Source organism: Candoia aspera, chromosome 2, assembly GCF_035149785.1.
Source record: "Candoia aspera isolate rCanAsp1 chromosome 2, rCanAsp1.hap2, whole genome shotgun sequence".
Classification (NCBI taxonomy): Eukaryota; Metazoa; Chordata; class Lepidosauria; order Squamata; family Boidae; genus Candoia; species Candoia aspera.
Window position 1 is genome coordinate 110469854 of NC_086154.1, and position 18268 is coordinate 110488121.

Consider the following 18268-nt stretch of genomic DNA (forward strand, 5'->3'; position numbering starts at 1 on the left):
GTAGGTAGGTAGTTACTAATGGCATAGAAATGAAGTAAATACATTCAAAGATGTAACGTTCTGATGTAATCAGTACATCATGCTCCAGATTTTTGCTCCATCTGTGGTGCTCTTCTCTTCCTGTTAAACAATTTCTGTCTTCAGACTCAGAATGCTTATATGTGTGACTTTTTGTTTTTTTTGTCCCCACAAGTTTCTTTTTGTTTTAATCAGAAATCTCCTTGGAGGTGGCAGTGGAGAAATGGATTGATGACAGCAAAGGGAAATTGCTTGGCTCCCTTTCCTTTCTGTGGTTAATGGGCTCAGGATCCGCCCCCCACCCGGTCCACCCATTCCCGCTTTTCCCCTCTCTGTTCTCCCCCATGAGGGAAAGCACCAGAGGAAAGGAGAGGAGGCCAAGAAACTGGAAGGCAAAGTGCTGCGAGGTCCTTCCCTTGCTGTTCTGCTTCCCACTCCCTATGATGGCTCTGAAGCAGTATTTAGTGGCTGCTCAGTTGTGGTTGCAGCTTTGGCTCCGGGTGGGGCCGCCCTCTCTCGAAGGAGCAGACCTATGATTTTGGGGTCCTTTGGACTCACAGCTCCTGCGTAGAGTTGGTTGGCCAACTGTGTGTATTTGAGGCCCTAACGACAGTGACTCATTCCCTCATCCCCTCCCAGTTAGAGGTGATACAGGTGCTGTTGAAGATGACTTAAAAGCCAAAATTGGTCTAAAATGTGCAGTAGCCTGTCTGCTAACTAAGTAGCAGATTTAGCAGGGTAACTATGATGCACCAATAGCTGCACTGGTAACTGATTTGCCCCCAAGCCCAATCGAAGTGTGGGCAATCACCTATTAATCCCTGCAGGGCTTGGCTCTCCCTAGGTGCTTCAACCCTTGTGTGTCTTTCCAGCGAGATGCATGGGTCACAATCTATGTGAGGGGAAGGGGTTAGAGTCCCACTGATGCTCCCTCTCTGTAGTTGACCCCCTGTTTGGAGTACCTTGGCTCCTGAGATACATCGGGCCTCTAACAGTTTGGCCTTTAGGAGGGCACTTAAGACCTCCTTATTCCACAGGGCATATGGATGCCAAAAGATTAGGACTGCCTTACAAATTTTGGCTGATTGCCTTTTGTTTAATTTATATTACTGCATTTGTTCCTGCTGTATTGTCAACCACCAAGTCTTGGGAAGTGGGTGGTGTAGACAATTTTGTAGCAATCAATACATTTCTGTCATGTCTGTCCGTCAAGGCATCATATGTAGCACATCCTCCTGAATTTTTTTCCCCCAAAACAACAAGTCGCAACTCTGAGGCAGATTGTATGGAACGAGAGCAAGTGGCTCAAAGTTAACCCGTGGTGGAGAATGGACTTGGGTGTTCTCAACCTAAAGGGCCCTTAAATAATACCACCTGGCTGAAGCATGAAATTAAAACACCAGACTGTTGGAGGGAAGAGTCATGTCAGTTCGAAGCTTAAATTCATCTGGTTAAAACTAGCAAGACGGCCAATTACAGCAGTGACTTGCAGCTTTCTGCCTTCAGATAATTCTTTCCGCTTTGATATCACTGTTAGTTTATAACCCACAGATTAGATTAGCAGAAGTGTGGGACGGGGATCTCTCTCTTGACTGACTACACTCTCCTCCCTTAGAGTATTTTGGTACAGGATTTTATACATTTCTTGGGCATAAATTTTAATTTGATAGGACCATACAAAGGGAAGAGAATACATTTCTGAAGAGGTTGAGCTATTAACAGCAGTTAAGAATAGTTCTCCTGGATGCAAGGATCTGTAATACTAACAGAGATCTAGGCACTTACTAAAGTCTTACTAAAGGTGCGTTAACTGGAAGAATTTTATAGAATATATGTTTGTGGTCAGGTAAAGGTCAGACTTAGCTGAGCTCCAATGAGGAGTTAATCTCTTCAGTGGTGGGGAAAAGATCCAGTACCGCTGAGGATGCATTGGAATAATATGGGAAAAGCCAGGAAGGAAGAAAAGGTGGAGGCAGGGTTATCCTTTTCTAAACCCAAGATGGCCATGAGTAAGGAATAAAGGAGAAGAGGTTTTTCTTCTTAAAACTACAGTAGCATAAACTGTAACAGAAAAAATATATATAAGGATATAAAATTACCATAGCAATTATTCTCCCCCTTTGTACAGAAGCATAAACCTTAATTTATATTCCATGTTCCTGAGTCTTTGAACTTCTCATTTTGAACACCTTCCATAATCAAGTTGCCGCAGAGGGAAATTGCAATGTTTTTTCAATACTTTTGAAGCAAAATTGAAAGCATGCTGTATTACAAAGAATAGAAGGCAAACTACAGTAAGAGTGAAAATGAAAAGAAGTAGTCCTTTTACGCTATAATGTTCTGAATTTCCCAGCCAGGAAAATATTCTCCATGAAATCCTAGAATCCATGTAGTTTTGCAGCAGTGTTTTGAATTTTTGCAAAAGCAGTTTGAATTTCTTTTGCACAGTTAGGGATATGCATAATGCATTCTGTCCCAACTACTGCACAGACACTTTAGCTGCTGGGATCTGACATAAAGCTAACATGTTTGGTAAAACTATTTGTCTAAATGCCAAGATTTCTGTGGTTAAGAAGCCAGTTGCCTTGTGTTATTTGTTACTTCTTCTAATATAGCAGACACACATTAATTCTTTGATTTTCTGATCAACTCCGTTTATGAGAAATGTAATGGCAAACTTGTGTGCTGTTTCAGTGGGGGCTTAGAAGCATCCTTATTGTGCCTAATGGCTGGTGCTAAAAAGACAAAAAAAAAGGGGGGGGGGTTCAGAAAAGCAAATGGGAAAATGTTTATACTCTTCTCAGCCCTTTGAGGTAGGCCAGGTCAGGAAATAGACCCTGCAAGGATTCCAGGAATGCTATTTCATTATTGTAGGGTATAATTATAACATCTTGGAAACTTGTCAGGGTTTCTCTCTTCCCCATCTCATACTAAACAAAATCAAGGCGGGGTTATTTTGAATTTCTTTCTCACACTTTCCACTTTCCCAGGACTGCATTGTTGTTTTTCTTCCCTTAATGGCTCATACAGTCCTTCCTCAAAGTTATCTTTACCTTTCTTTATAGCTGTCTACAAACAAAATAGTGCCCGTCTAAAGCTGAAAACCCATTCCTGCAGGTCCTAGAGCAGTGTTTCTCAACCTTGGCAACTTTAAGACATGTGGACTTCAACTCTCAGAATTCCCCAGCCAGCCAAGGTTGAGAAAGACTGTCCTAGAGTATATGAAAGGTGGAGAGTCATCTGGAACGCCAAAGGTGGCATCATGAACCTAGTTAGAGTAGCCTCCTTGTTTACTATGGTTATATTGAAAGTTGAGCTCCCTACATAAAATCCTGCGCCGTTGCATTAAAGAAAAACTGCTGCAAGGGGAGGGAGTGAGGCTATGACATATCAGATACTTTCCTCCCACTAGTAGCCCAGGTCTCATTTGACCTCCATGGCCCATCATTTCAGTGTGGCTCAAGGGGTGGACTATCATGGGAATTCTTCCCCATTGGAGGTGCACAAAGGGTCCACATGGTGGTAACGGGCTTTCTGAATTTCTATTGGGCATCCTGGGTTGTGGGCTAGGCAATTGTGATCAATGGTTTCATCAGAAAGGGGCAACAAAGCAGCAGGACTGAGAACAGGAGTGACAGTTACATTTGGAGAGACAAGAAGAGAAAGCTCAGAGCTGGTTAAGCTTGAAGGAGAAAGTCCTCCAGTCCGGCTTTTGGGCTGGAGAGGAGCCAAGAGTTTATGGAGCAGCAACAAAAGGCTGATGGGCCAAGACAAGGGGTGTGGAAACATCCGCAGAATAAGCAGCAGCAGCTGTCAGTGTGGAGGGAAGCAGCAGCAACATGATCGAATGCTTAGCTGTAATGAGCCTGTGTTCTGTTTTGTGCTGGGTGCTCCTGGGTTAAGACAGAATGAGCAAAACCACAAAGTTCACAGCAAAGCTTAAAGGCTTAGAATAGTCAAGAATGCCTGGAACAGGATTTTAAAGCCAGGGAAGAAGAGCTGAGATGCTGTCACTTCAACCTGGGCTGACTGATTGAGGCACACTGTAATTTGTAGGTTTAAATGTAATTTTTATGTTATTTTTAGATAATATTCCTATCGCTAGGTTTTCCTTCAATGCCCGGGATATCCACAGGGATAACATGATTCTGGGGGTGCTGTAGAGGGTGTTTGACTTGGAAAAGTTAGGTTAAAATTTTGTCCCAGATTTTGTTGCCTTTTGCTGTGCCTAGCAGGGCCATTTCCTTTCCCTCACCTAGATGAGTTTTGAAAGTGGGGACCTTGGAGCTGATTCACTGGAAGAGTGATAAGTTATGTCTTCAGCTTTTTCTTTTTCTCAGTTAAAAACTTTTGAGTTCGAGTGGCCATTGAAACAATCCCATTAGAATTTTTTCCTTGCCAGTCCAGTGAGAAAGATTTTAAATGCTGCTGCAGACTCTCTACCAAAAAAGTTACTGACAGAGGGACAAATTGGTTTACATCAAAGAGTCCAGAGTGACTGCTGGATCATGGTACTTAAGTGATCCATGAAATCAGCTGGGTTGTTCCCTTTTTCTTATCTGCACGTTTGTATTTTGTGCCAATCTCTATTAAGGGAACAGATGATCAAAATTGTCTCAGATGGCTTTTCTGCATTCAGTCATGCCATATGGGCCAGGATCTGCATCTGGCTAGTTTGTCTTTCTAAGTAACTGATCTCTGATATCATGGGGCACAATAACTATTAATAATTTATTTATACCTGCCATGTTGCCTCTCTCCCCTCATGCTGCCCCATTGTAGTGGAGGGGGTTGTTCCTGGGATGGATGAGCAAAGAACTCCAGGTGTGTGTGGCAAGAATATATGCTCCAAGCAGCATCACTCAAAGTGTGAAAGTCATCCTAGCTGTTCAGCTAAAGCCGGCAGGCGTCTATATTGGGCAGCAGCAATACCGAGTAAGATGATAACCTTAGTGACAATGGCAAAGGCATAATTTCATACTGAGTGGGAGAAGGCAATGGGAAATCACTCTTCTGTTTTAACAGACAGGCAGACAGTGATAGATAGTAATATAAAGTGATTCATGATATCATGCCAGATGATGGCTCCTCAGATCAGATGGACTCAAGATGCTACTGAGGAAGATCTAGGCTCATTTGGAGTACTAATGGTGTTTATGATGGCTGATTTAAAGCCTTTGAGATGGCAAATTGCTGATGTTGCCATTCAGGAAAAGAAAATCCAAAGGTGCAAAGCCAGAATTATTGTGAGAACATAGAACATAAGAAGCATGAACATGGGAAAGCTCAAAGCAGTGAAAGATGAAATGAATTGGTATTGGCAAATTGAAATGGACTGGAATTGGACACTTTCTGTCAGAAGATCACACTGTTTACTACATATGACATGAGAAACAAAGAAGGAATGCCATTGCTTGCATAGTCAGGAGTGACAGAGAAAGAACTATACTTAGTAAAAATGCAATCAATGATTAAGTAATATCAATCTGATTTCACAGACAACCCTTTAATATGATGGTTATCCAAGTTCATGCTCCAGCTAATGTTGTAGAAGAACAGGAAGTTGATTATGGTGAAGTTCAATTTGAAATCAACCAAACATGCTTAGCAAGATGTGCTGCTTGTGTTTGGAAACTGGAATGTGAAAGCTGGAAATAGTAATGAGCAAATTTAGTTGGACTATGTGGCCTAAAAACAGAAATTAAATAGTACAGTGATTTATCAATTTCTGTCTAACCAGTATCTATTGTTAACATAGTCTTCCAACAACCAAAGCGATGCTCATATACATGGACATCATTGGTTGTAGTACACAGAAATCAGATTTATATTATTGGTACAAGGAGGTGGAAGAGATCAGTTATAACAGCAAAATACCTGTGGAACAGAACATGAACTACTCAAGTTCCAAGTGCAAGTTCCTAGGCAAGCTAAAACAAAGGAACAAAACCAACCAGTTTCCATAATATGATCTTGAACATATAACCACCATTTTCAAGAAGAACATTAAGAATCATTTTGAAGTCCTGAACCTCATTGATAGGGAACCAGAGAAACTGTGGAATGAAATCAAAGTAGTTCTTAAGGATGAATGAGAAATGAGACTGCTGAAGATAAAGAAATATAAGAAAGCAAACTGGAGGACATAAAATAGAAGAGAAAAGAAGCCAAAGCCAAGAAAGACAAAGATGCTGGGAAGGAACATAACACAGAGTTTCAGAGAGCTGTTAGAAGACACAAAAGGAGTATTACAACAACAACTATAAAGACATTGAAGATGGAAACAGACATGAAAAATAAGGAAAGTCTTCCAAAAGATCTCTGAACTCCAGAAGGAGACTCCAACTTTGAATTGGTATGTCAGAGGACATCAGTGGATAGACAGTAACTGATTCAAAGAAGATCAAACAAAGATGGAAGAGGTTTGTTAAAATTCTGTACAATAGAGGTGTCAACATCCAAGATACCTTAAAAATATTTCCTATTTCCATCTGCTGATAGAAGATGATCAGCACTCCAGTCATTACCAAACTGGAAGGCTACAGGAACTGATGGAAGAGCTAGAGAGATATGGGAAGCAACAGAAGAAGACTCAGTCAAGGTTCTAACCAAGCTATTCCATTATATTGGGAGGATTCACCTCAAGGTCAATGCAGGAGCTTCAGTGAAAGATTATACATTGCTGGCACTTGACTCCAGTCAGACTGGCAAAAATATATCAAAATCATTCTTCCAAATGTTGGAGATGATGTCTACAAAAAAGGCAATTCATATGTGGTGGTCATGTGCTGAAGTTATACCCTTTTGGCGTAAAAGTTTTGGTGGGATAAATGTCATTATGAAAGAAAATTTGAATGTTCCCCAGAGCTAGGCTTATTGCATTTATTTACAGGATCGAATCTCATGTTTAAAAACAAGGAATGGATTGTTTACTTAAACTTAGCTGCTAAAATAATAATTGCCCAACACTGGAAATTTTAGATATTTTAAGTTTCCGATGTTGGGCAATTATTATTTTAGCAGCTAAGTTTAAGTAAATAATTTTAAGTAAAATAACAGTTGAGATGTGGATCAACAAATCCTGTTCAATCACCATGTTAGAAAAGATTACAGCTAAAATTAAAATGAAACATCTCAGGCAGGAACCACAATTCCATCAAATTTGGGTGGACTTTATTATCTTAATTGCAACAGACCCACTATGGGCAATATTTCTGATATGAGTAGAGTTTAACATACACATTATCTGTTTCTCTATTTACTTTGTAATGGGTTTTTTTTATACTATGCATCACAGATTTATGTTACTCAGCTGCTTGGTAATGTTTGTTGATTATTATTCAACACAAACAAAAAAATAAATAAGCCAACAAATTTCGAGAATCACACTGTGTCCAAAAGATTGGAAGAGGCCAGTCTACATATCAATGCCAAGGAAAAGAGACTTAATAGAGTGTGCAAACAATTGTACAAAACCTTTAATTTCACAGGCTAGCAAAATAATGCTTAAGAACATCCAACACAGATTAGATCCCTCCACAGAAAGGGAGATGCCAGATGTTCAGCTGGCTTTAGAAAAGACCGAGGAACACAAGACATTATTGCCGATGCACCCTGGATAATTGAGAAAGCCAAAGAATACCAAAAAGAAGTTAGTTTGTGCTTCATCAATTATAGAAAGGCCTTTGATTGTGTTAACTATGTCAAGTTGTGGAGTGTCCTTAAGAAACTGGGAATCTCAGAACATCTCATTGTCCTCACGTGAAACTGTACACAGGACAGAAAGCCATAGTCCTTAAAGAACATGGAGAAACAGACTCGCTCTAGGATGGCAAGGCTGAATCCTCTCACCTTATTTGTTCAGCCTATCAGTTATCAGCCAACTCTGATAACTGAAAACACAGATGATCTGTAGGCTCTAGTAATAAAAGTTAAGGCCACAGTAAAAACGGGACTAAGATTAAATATAAAGGACATCAGACTAATGACAATGGGTCCAGCAACTGACAATGAAAACACTGAAGGGCTGGATAGCTTCTGCCTGGTAACAGTAAAGGAACCAGCAGTCAAGAAATGTGCCAAAACTAGCACTTGGTAGGGTATCAGTGTAGGCCTTTGGAGAGATATTCAGATGCCTTGAAGTGTCTATATTTACAAAGGTCAGAACTGGCCAGGCAACAGTTTTCCCTGTGATACTCTGTGGAAGTGATAGTTGGACTTTGAAGAAACAGAATAGAAAAAAGTATTGATACTTTTGAACTCTGATGTAGGAGAAGACTCTCGGATGGCCAAGAAAATGAATGGATCATAGAACAAATCGGAGTTCTTACTCAAGGCACAAATGACCAGGTTCAAATTATCATAATTTGACACATTATGTGAATATTTAGCTCTCTTGGGAAGCCTAGAATGCGGAGAAAGGTGGAAGGAAAGAGAAAAAAGAGGATGACCAGCTGCAAGTGAATAGACTCAATTACAGTAGTGATGGGTGCACCACTGAAATACCTGTAGTGCCAGGTGGGGGCCGGATCATCCTGTAGGAGGTCTACCTTTGTGGTTGCTAACAGTTGACATTGACATGATGGCACCTGATCAGTCAATCAGTGTTAGCTCTTAGCATTTGAAGACTACAGTCAGCTCTTATTGGAAATGATTTGGTTGCTCCCATATTGGAGGAAAATTTATAGTGAAAGCAATTAAATGAGAATGACTCCAGGGGTGATGTACACTTATAGCACCTAATTCTACAGCTACAGGAGCAGAAGCTTGGGGCAGTTCAGGGTTGTAAGTTTGGGGTCCCCAGGGGTCTAAAATGTCCTTGGAAAGGAGTTCCACTGTCTTACTTGTCTTTTTGGAGGAACTGTTGGATAAGGGGAACAAGTCCTTAGTAGCCTACCCCATAGTCCCTTATTTTGCTCTGCCAATTTCTGATTGGAGCCTTTTTAAGGCTTGTTACTACAGAATCATGGTGTCACTTGCCAGCTTTTGTTCTGCAAGTCTTGAATGCTGGCTACTGTGCAGAGCCCTCCCTTTTCTTTCCTATTCATGAATAGGGCTCACAAAGTGAGCGATTTTGTCCACGTCCCATATGCCACTTCTTGGAAACTGCAACCCTGCATCACAAGGGTTCTAAGAAACCTTAATCCCTTTATAGTGTTTAGATATTTGGAAACAGACAACCCAAAGTCCATGCCCATGAATTGTGCAGGAGTTCTTTCTCTGGGCTGCTCTGTTTCCCATTTTGAAATCCTAGCATGTGCTCATGTGCAAAAAGTTGGAGAGAGAGACCAGAAGGCACCCTTGGGTTCTAAATGACCTTTAAAAAGAATTTTGGGGTGGCAGCTACACATCAAGGTTGAGACACAGAGAGACAATCAATGCATATATATGTACGGATACACATTCCCAAATTTCCCTAGTTACCTCTTACCTTTTCCTGAATCCAGCTAAGCCTCGAGGTTACCCGGAGTTCCAAACCCACCCCCTTGGAATGTTCATGGGCTGCTTCCCTGCTTGATCACATGTGCTAGCACTCCTTGGCTTCTCAGAAGCCTGGGCCCTTTAAAGCAGGGTTTCTCAACCCTGGCAACTTTAAAGTGTGTGGATTTCAACTCCCAGCTGGCTGAGGAGTTCTGCGAATTGAAGTCCACACGCCTTAAAGTTGCCAAGGTTGAGAAACCCTGCTTTAAACACTAGCTCCTCTTATTAAGCTTCTTCAAACATTCACCCTGCACTGCTGAAGATTTGCACTGTATACTTACTGGGTAAGAGTTGCCTAGAATCCTTATGAAATGCAGCTGTTATTTGAAGGGGGAAAAAAAGAGTCTCCTGTCTCTTTAATTAAGTGGTCAAGTTAATTCCAAGTTATGCCCCCTCCATAGAAGGCACTGCAATACGATGATCTGGCACTGTTCCCACCACACCATTCTCCTGGAGCAGGCAAGTCTGATTTCTTTGAGCTGGGCTGCATCGAAGTGCACATGAGTAATATCTATTTGGTGCTTCGCCTTTTGTGGGGTGTGGGTTTAAGCCATCATCCCAGTCCTGGGAACTCTTGCTTCATTCTCTCTCCCTGGCCAGAAATCTGAGCTTTCTAGCAGATTTCATAGTCAGTCTTATCAACCATCCAGATCTTAATCTTCTAGTCAGTTTCTAGTCATTCACAATCCTGGGGAAAAACTGCCTTTCTCCATTTCCATAACCAGCCTGTAGCAAAATCTTGCCTTAACCACCCCCATCCCTGTCCCCAGCCTCAGACTCAAGCAAGCCTTTTCATTCCCCCTTGCTCTAATCCCCACATGTAGCTTTTCCCCATCTGCACCTAACCCTGATCCAACATGCTCTGGCAATGTGTTTTTTTCTGCTGTATCTCCTATGATGTTGCCTGCATCTCATTCCCAGCTTTTGAGTGAGGCGGGTTTAAGTCACCTTTAGGGGTACCAGTGTCGAGGTTGCCACCTGTTGTGTTGAAGGGGCAGCCAAGTGAGCTTCTGAAAGCTTTACTGAGACAGAATAGGGTGTCAGAGGAGAGGCAGAAGAAGGGCTTAGAGATAAAGAATGGAATATTCTTGCCAGACCTGTTTTATTCCAGCTGGGGTGCTGTGATTGGTGGATGTTTTTCCTGCCAGCTAATGAGGGTAAGAACAAGGAAGGCAGCACTTCCGGGAGAATCAACCAATGACCTTATTTATCACATGCTGCATATCCAAAATCTGGACAGCACCATTCAGCAGTGAGTCAAAATATAGCAGAAGGATAATGATTGACAACAGAGGCAGGACACTTCATGCCAGTAGAGTTGGCTGCTGTCTTGAAAATGGGTGGTTAGCACTTTCATTCAACTGTGGGGAGGGGAGGGGAGGGGAGGGGTGGGGAAGGAGCTGGGAGGCTCCACAGTGTGATCTACAACCACACTACAACCACATACTTATTTATTGCATTTTATATCTGTAATTGTTTTTATAGATGTTTTAATAACAACTATTATAGTCTTGATTTTATTGATTTTATTGTAAACCATCCAAAATGCAAAATTTGAATAATAAACAAACAAACAAACAAACCACAATTGTCATTGCTGGGAAAAGCAACTGGCTGCAAAATGAGAGTAGGGTGTCATTAGCATAACTTCCAGTGGGAAGTTATATACAGGAATAGTGATGCCTTGCCAGTAAGGAAATCTTGTCCTCATACCTATTCCCACCCCCACCCCACAAACTATCAGGTAAATGCCCACAGGGTGTATTGAAAACACAGGGCTGACAGCTTAGGGCATAGACTTTTTAAAAACCCTTTCTGTATGGAGTTGGGTTAAGGTTTCTGTTGTGTTTTATTTTTACTCCAGGAGTTGCTGAAATTAAGGGGGCAGGGCTGTCCTGACTGAGGTATTATGCTGGCACCCTTCTGTTGGTCAGCTAGGAGACCACTGATTACTCATTACGTTCCTGTTTGTTCTTGGCATTCTGGGTTGGCAGGAATGAAGACAATTACACCTCCAGCTTCAATACGTTTTAGAGGGGGAGTAGAAACAGTGCCATGTCAAAGTGCCCTTATAGTGTGGACTTAAGTATAAAACCCAACAAACCCAGCTATGCCCTGTGCCAAGATGATTGTATATACACTCGCTGTGTGTAATGTGGTATTACCAAGGCCATGAGCCTTACCATGATTTCAATTATTCCCTTTCTTTTAAAAAAAATACGTTGGGCATCAGAAAGCCTATTAAGCAAAATCCTGGTCACACAAGATAGAAAAGCAATAAGCATACAAACCCAAATGAATTGCAGTGCCCTCCCCTCCCTCAGTGGCTTGGCACACCTATCCATTATCTTTCGAAAGCCCTAAATAGGGAAAGCACCATGCAGGAAGTAATGGGGAAAAACTGGCAGGAAAACAGTATTCTGCCTATTTATTTATTTAGCAATAAATTGTCCTGGAAGGGAAAAATTAAATTTAAACAGCATCCCTCCAACTCTTCATTTTCATTGGCATTTTGAAAAACTTCCTCCTTCAAAATTGAGTCTTTAAATCAGAATTTTGTTAGAGAAGGTTGTACCACTTTTTATTTTCTTGATAGGCCATTGTTTAACCTGCAAGAATATTTTTGCATCTTCTGTCTTTGCCATTGCACTATATTCTATGTAATCTTAGTGGGTTTGATTAGAACTCACTTTTTTTTGCTTAAAAAGTGTTTTGTATCACTTTGTATCAGTTCTGGATTTAATTAATCTTACAGTATTTCAGTTTTGGGGACCTAAATTGATTTGTTTCTGGTTTATACTGAATTGCAGCCAAGCTGATAATTTCATTTAAATCATGGTGGCTCTACAGCATGGGTGCCCAACTTTTTGGCTTCCCTGGGCCACCCTGAGTGAAGAGGAATTGTCTTGGGCCACACATAAAATATATAATATGGTTAATGTATATAAGTAATAAAACTTCATTTATTTTTTTATATTTTTATTTTAAAATTTAAAAAAAGAGGGCAACATAAAACTAGTGGGATATTTGACCTTGTTTTTGTGAAACGAATGCATCAATGTCTGGTTCAATGAAAGTGGTTGCAATTCTCAGTGAGTTCTCAAGGTGCTTGTCAGAAATTTTAATTCTAATTTTACTCTTTGTGTGCTTCATCCTTGGAGCTACATTACTAGCTGTTCAGGGCTGCATGCAGGCCGCAGGTTGGACACACCTGCTCTACAGACATTGTCAGTGGCTATTTTCCCAATGACAGGAACTCTTGCCTCATGCCGCCCAAGTTTTACTCTGCCAGATGGCAACATGGTCAATCTCTAATTGCAAGATCTGTCTGTATTCCACCTTCACAGGAATGTTGAAATACAACTGAGGAATGGCACCAGAGAGGCCACTTTTGATTTCTTTCATCTTTTTTTTTAATAATTGGCCTTCCCTTCTAGCTGATAGGGAAAGGGAATGGATGTTGATTGGTTCATGGCAGATTGCATGGTCTCTGAGTTTTAAGGTAGCCAGGAATGAAGAAGGCCACTGGACAGTTTTAAACTGCTTTGTCAGGATTTATGGATGGAAATGCTGGGGAGGTGGAGGTCTGTCTTACATGGCTGAAGAGGATCTTGTGGCTCAGATTCTTAGAGTTTGAGAATCCCTGTTTTAGTGATCTAACTCTGATGTTCCAGTCCCTAAGACCAACTTTCTGACTACAGAAGATCCATAAAGATCTTCCCCTTTCCTCTGGGCAGGGCTGCAACTAGAGGTGGGCAAGTGGGGCATGTGCCCCGGGCACCATGCTGGTGCCAAACTGAGTGCTGGGGGGTGCCAAAATGGGCGTGGAATCCATGTTTGCCCTGGGTGACACAGACCCTAGTTGCGGGCCTGCCTCTGGGAGACTAGTATCTGGGTTTCAGGGTAATCTTTATCTCTAATTCTGTTTCTCCTGTTAACTGTTCAACAATTTCCTGTGCTGTTATGGCCAAGATGTGACTTACTTCATTTCCACTTCTGAGCCTCATAAGTATCTTGCCAGAATTTTACTAGTATCTTGCTAGAAGTATTTTACTTCAACCACCTCTTTATTCCCTTTCTCAAGGTTATCTTTTCTTCTCTTTCTTGTGATAACAATCACATATTATATCTCACACAGTATTTTCCCCTACTCCTACCTTCAATAAAGATTTAGCCAGATAATTATCAACTCCATATGGATATCGTTTATCTACTTATTCTGATTATTTTTTTTAACAAATACAATCTGGCCATAACATTTTTCTGCTAGGCCCCTTGCCTACAACTCATCCCCAGCCCATGTTTTTTTGCCATATTGCTGTTAAAGGAGTGTTTCCCCTCTTAAACCAACAAGGTTCAGTGACCATCACAAGATGTGTAAAATCTATCGTATGCCACTCATTACACTGGAGGTGAAATGAGGTGGCCAGTAGTGGATGGGATCAGAGCAGTGCTTATTGGCCATTTCAGCGCTGGAACCCCCCTGCTTCCCAGTCCTTGGTCAGCCAGCAGTCTGCCGTTGTCTTCCTAAACTGCCAGATACACCAGTTCAGTGCAAGGCTGAAATAGCCCAGAAGCAGAATGGTGTAACACTGAAATGACAATACTTCCCCCACCTCAGAGACAGAGCCAAGAAAAATCCAGAAATGGCAGTCATTGGTTGGGTATAGAAAGGTGAAGAAGAGGAGAGAAATCATAAATAAACTGCTTCATGACTTTAATCTGCTTTTTTCTTTATTCAGTTTGGGGTTATGACAGAATGGAGTAAGGAGGAGGACACCTGAAGGAGCCTAGAGAGGACCCGCCCTATTCCTGCTGCAACGCCACAACTGACATGTGCTTTTTTCAACCAGCTGGTGACATCCAGAACATGGAAGATGGCAAAGCCAGAGGAACGAACCAATTGTTTGCTTATCATCTGCACATGCAAAATCAGGACAGCACCATTTAGCAGGGAGCTGGAACAGGGGCAGGAGAGGTATCCGCAATGGGGACAGCAAATTTCATGCTGCTCTCATTTCCTGCTGACTCAAAGATGAGCAGAGGCTGCTTTAACTCAGCGGCGAGGGGGGTGGTGAGGCCCTCCGCTCGTCTTCTTCATTCATAAGTGGGCCTGAGAGAGGGTGCTGGTTTCTGAACTACTGCATGTAATGCAGACTACGATAGTGTACATTTCTCAGGCTCTTTTTTAATTGTTGCACAAGCAGCACATAATACATAATTAGAATAGGCAACTAATCCCCAAGGGGTTAGATTTAGCTTCAAACAGAACCAGATAAGATAAACTTTATTACAGTCATAAATCAAAAAAAGAAACCCATAGTAACAGGTTACACCAGTGGTGTCGAACTCAGATAGAAACAGGGGCCATTAAACCGTATATAAGGATCCCTGCAGGCTGCATATTAACTATGAAAACGACACAACCATGTATTTCTTTTTTTATTAATGCATCAATACAACAATCTGATAGGAACTAGATACAACTAAAATATAAAAAAGAAACATTATTATTACAAATTTGATGATTTGTTTTCAATATTTGTGTGTATACAGTGTGTGCGTGTGTGTGTGTGTGTATCTACACACACACACACACATCTCCCCTCCCCGCTACCTCCCAGCCTACCACCAAATTACTGTGCAAACCACCTCCCTGTCTCCTACTGCCTCTTATCACCTCCCTGCAATGTTCTCTAATTTCTGACATCCCATGTGTGGAGGGAAACATGTTTTGTGTGGCTTTTCTCGACCAAGTACAAATTTGTGTGCCACAATACACAAATACGAGTAAATTGCAAATACATGTAATAGTGACATGTTAAAATATTTACGTATTTCTTAGTTAATGTGTAGAAACCAGAAAGTATAATAGTGTGTCGCATATACTCTTGAAAGTTGTGCCTTCAAGTCATTTTGGACTCCTGGCAATTGCCCCCTGCACTTTTACTGGCAGCATTTTTCAGAAGCGACTGGGCAGTTCTTTTTGAGAAAAGTGACTGCCCTAAGGTCACCCAGCTGGCTTCATGCCTGAGGCAGGACCAGAACTCACCATCTCTGGGTTTCTAATCTAACACCTTAACCACTTCACCAAACATATATGCTTATAGATCATAATATAAAGCCACTAGTCACTGATAACTGCAATCAATATTTTGTAAGCTTCCTTCCTTCCTTCCTTCCTTCCTTCCTTCCTTCCTTCCTTCCTTCCTTCCTTCCTTCCTTCCTTCCTTCCTTCCTTCCTTCCTTCCTTTCCTTTCCTTTCCTTTCCTTTCCTTTCCTTTCCGAATTTGATATTGTAATGAAAGAAAAATTGAAAGAAAAAAAAGCATTATACAAAACCATTTGAATCACCTCCTCTCTTTCATTCCCCCCCCCCATTCTTTCCTTCTTCTCTGGATGTATTCTTTACTTATTTAAACATTAATTATTAATTTAAAAATTGAATTTTTTATAAAGTGAACAATGATCATGGACTTTGTGCAGTCTGAAGCTCAACAGGTACTAATTCAACCTTTTTTGAAGGGAGGAGAGAAATTAATTCAACCTGTTTTGGAGTGACATGCTCTGGGTTCTTAGCTGGTTGGCTACCAGTGCAAGGCTGCCTGCTGCCCTCTGGGGAAAAGGCACAGGCTCATTGCCTCAGCTTAATTGCAACAGCCCGGGGCACTTGAGGCTGTGCAGAGTAGACTGAGAGGGAACTTCTGTCACGTGGTGCTCCTGCTCAGCCTGCACTGCCACAGTAGCACCAAGCGATCTTTCCTGCTGCAATTAAGCTGAGGCAGCAAGCTTGTGCAGGACTCCTTGTGAGTCACAGGCCTGGAATTTGGGTGACTGGTGACTATAGGTAGTCCTTGTTTAGTGAACACAATTGAGAACAGCAACTGGGTTGCTAAGTGATGCAGTCGCTAAGTGGAAAATCACATGATCACGACTGTGCTTCCGATTTTACTTCAGCTTTCCTTCGCTTTATAGCATTAGAAGGGTATGACCCCAAACAGCTGGGTGAGCCCAAACAGCAGGAAAGGTTTCTGAAACTCGACTTGAGGAAGCTGGGTAAAAGGGCAAATCTAATAGCCTCTTTTCCCCATTCCCTGCCCTTTGGAATGCTCACCCCAGTGCTGGGATAATTAGGAAGAAGAGAATTGATGTTTGGATTTACATTTACTGGAGAGGAAGGGATTACAAGAGAGTAAGAGGCACACGATGGGAAATATACATAAAAAGGAACGTGCTGGCACTGGCTGTTGCCTAGTGCTTGTGCCTCAGCCCTGAGCCACTTAGGAGGTGAACAAAGCCAAAGGTATGAAAATGATTAAAGTCTTGTCAGTTACAGGCAGCAGCTGCAGGAGGAAGGTACTAATCAACTAATTAAGGTCACAGAGCTGAGCTTGTTAACTTGCAGTTAGCATTTTGGCTGTGGAGAAAAGCAGCTCAGGAAGAGATTGCTTGTTTAGGCAATCTCTCTGCTCTGCAAGGGGAGGAAAAATTTTAAAAAAGGATCATGTGCAGGACAGCATGTACAAACTGATGTCTCTCTGTCAGTCATGTGTAATGGCAAACATATGACTGAAAGACACTGCGAAGGTCATAAGTGTGGCATTGGTCGAGAAGTTACTTTTTCATTACCGTTGTAACTTCAAACAGTTGCTGCCTGAGGCAGTCACTAAGCAAGGCCTACCTGTAAATTTATTATTATTTAGTTTTAAAATGTAGTATTATCTACGTTTTGTTGTATTTTTATTTTATTTTGTTAAATATTATCCAACTGCATTTTAATCTGAATCAGGCCACATGTTTAACACTTCTGCATTACACAGCCATTTGCATTTACAGCACGGAACCTGGTTTAGACAGTATAGGATTAACTCCATCCAACCCAGCCACTTGCCTGGTTTCACCAAAGAAAGGACATGTTCTGGACTCTTGGCAGCCACTGAACATGATTCCATCCTGCCTGTTGGCTGCAGGGGCAACCAAGCCTCCCCTCCTGCAGCTCCTATAAGGGCTTACCACCAGAGATGGTTTCAAGTGGGTGATACCTCTTGGGCCTCACCCAAACATCCACTGGCTTTCCCGCCTGCTCCTACATGGTGTTCCTAGAGCAGCTATCTGGGAGATCCGCTGGCATGCCTAGTGCAGATAATAGGGGGAGGCTTGTCCCTGCTGCTGCCCTGCTTTCCAGGGCCTCCCAGTGCTGGTGTTTGTTTTGGAGGCCAGAGACATATGCCCTGACTTAAGCTGGGTGTGCTCCTCTCATCTCCCTTTTCCTTTCTCCCAGGCTGCTTTTTGCCCTCTCAGAGGGTCGCTGTAATTGGGGTTCCTGTCTCCATTGCTCTTGCTTTACTCTTTGGTAAAGGCTTTGGGTTTTTTTTTCCATGGAAGAGGAGAGCAAGGTCCGTTATTATAGGTCACTTGGGGAGAGAGTAGCCTCACAGGTGGGGTGAGGCTCTTTTCAGCCCCCCTCTGGGCTGGCAGCTTGTCTCTTGCTGTCTATGGCTGTGTTGTGAGAAGCAGAGGTTGGTGAACCCTGATGTGGCGTGGTGTGGATTAGGGAAAAGAGGGTTCCTGGAGGTGGGACAACAGCAGGGACAGGTAATCAGAAGGAGTGGAAGTTTGTTTGCTTTTTAATGATTGGGGGAAAAATGGAAGGAGACGTTGTGTATGCCACAAAATAGTGACTTTTGACCAAGCTAATGTGACGGTGTACAGCCAAAACTATTGGGAAGGCGATTTGCCTGGGTTAGTGGGTAACTAAGTCAAAGACATT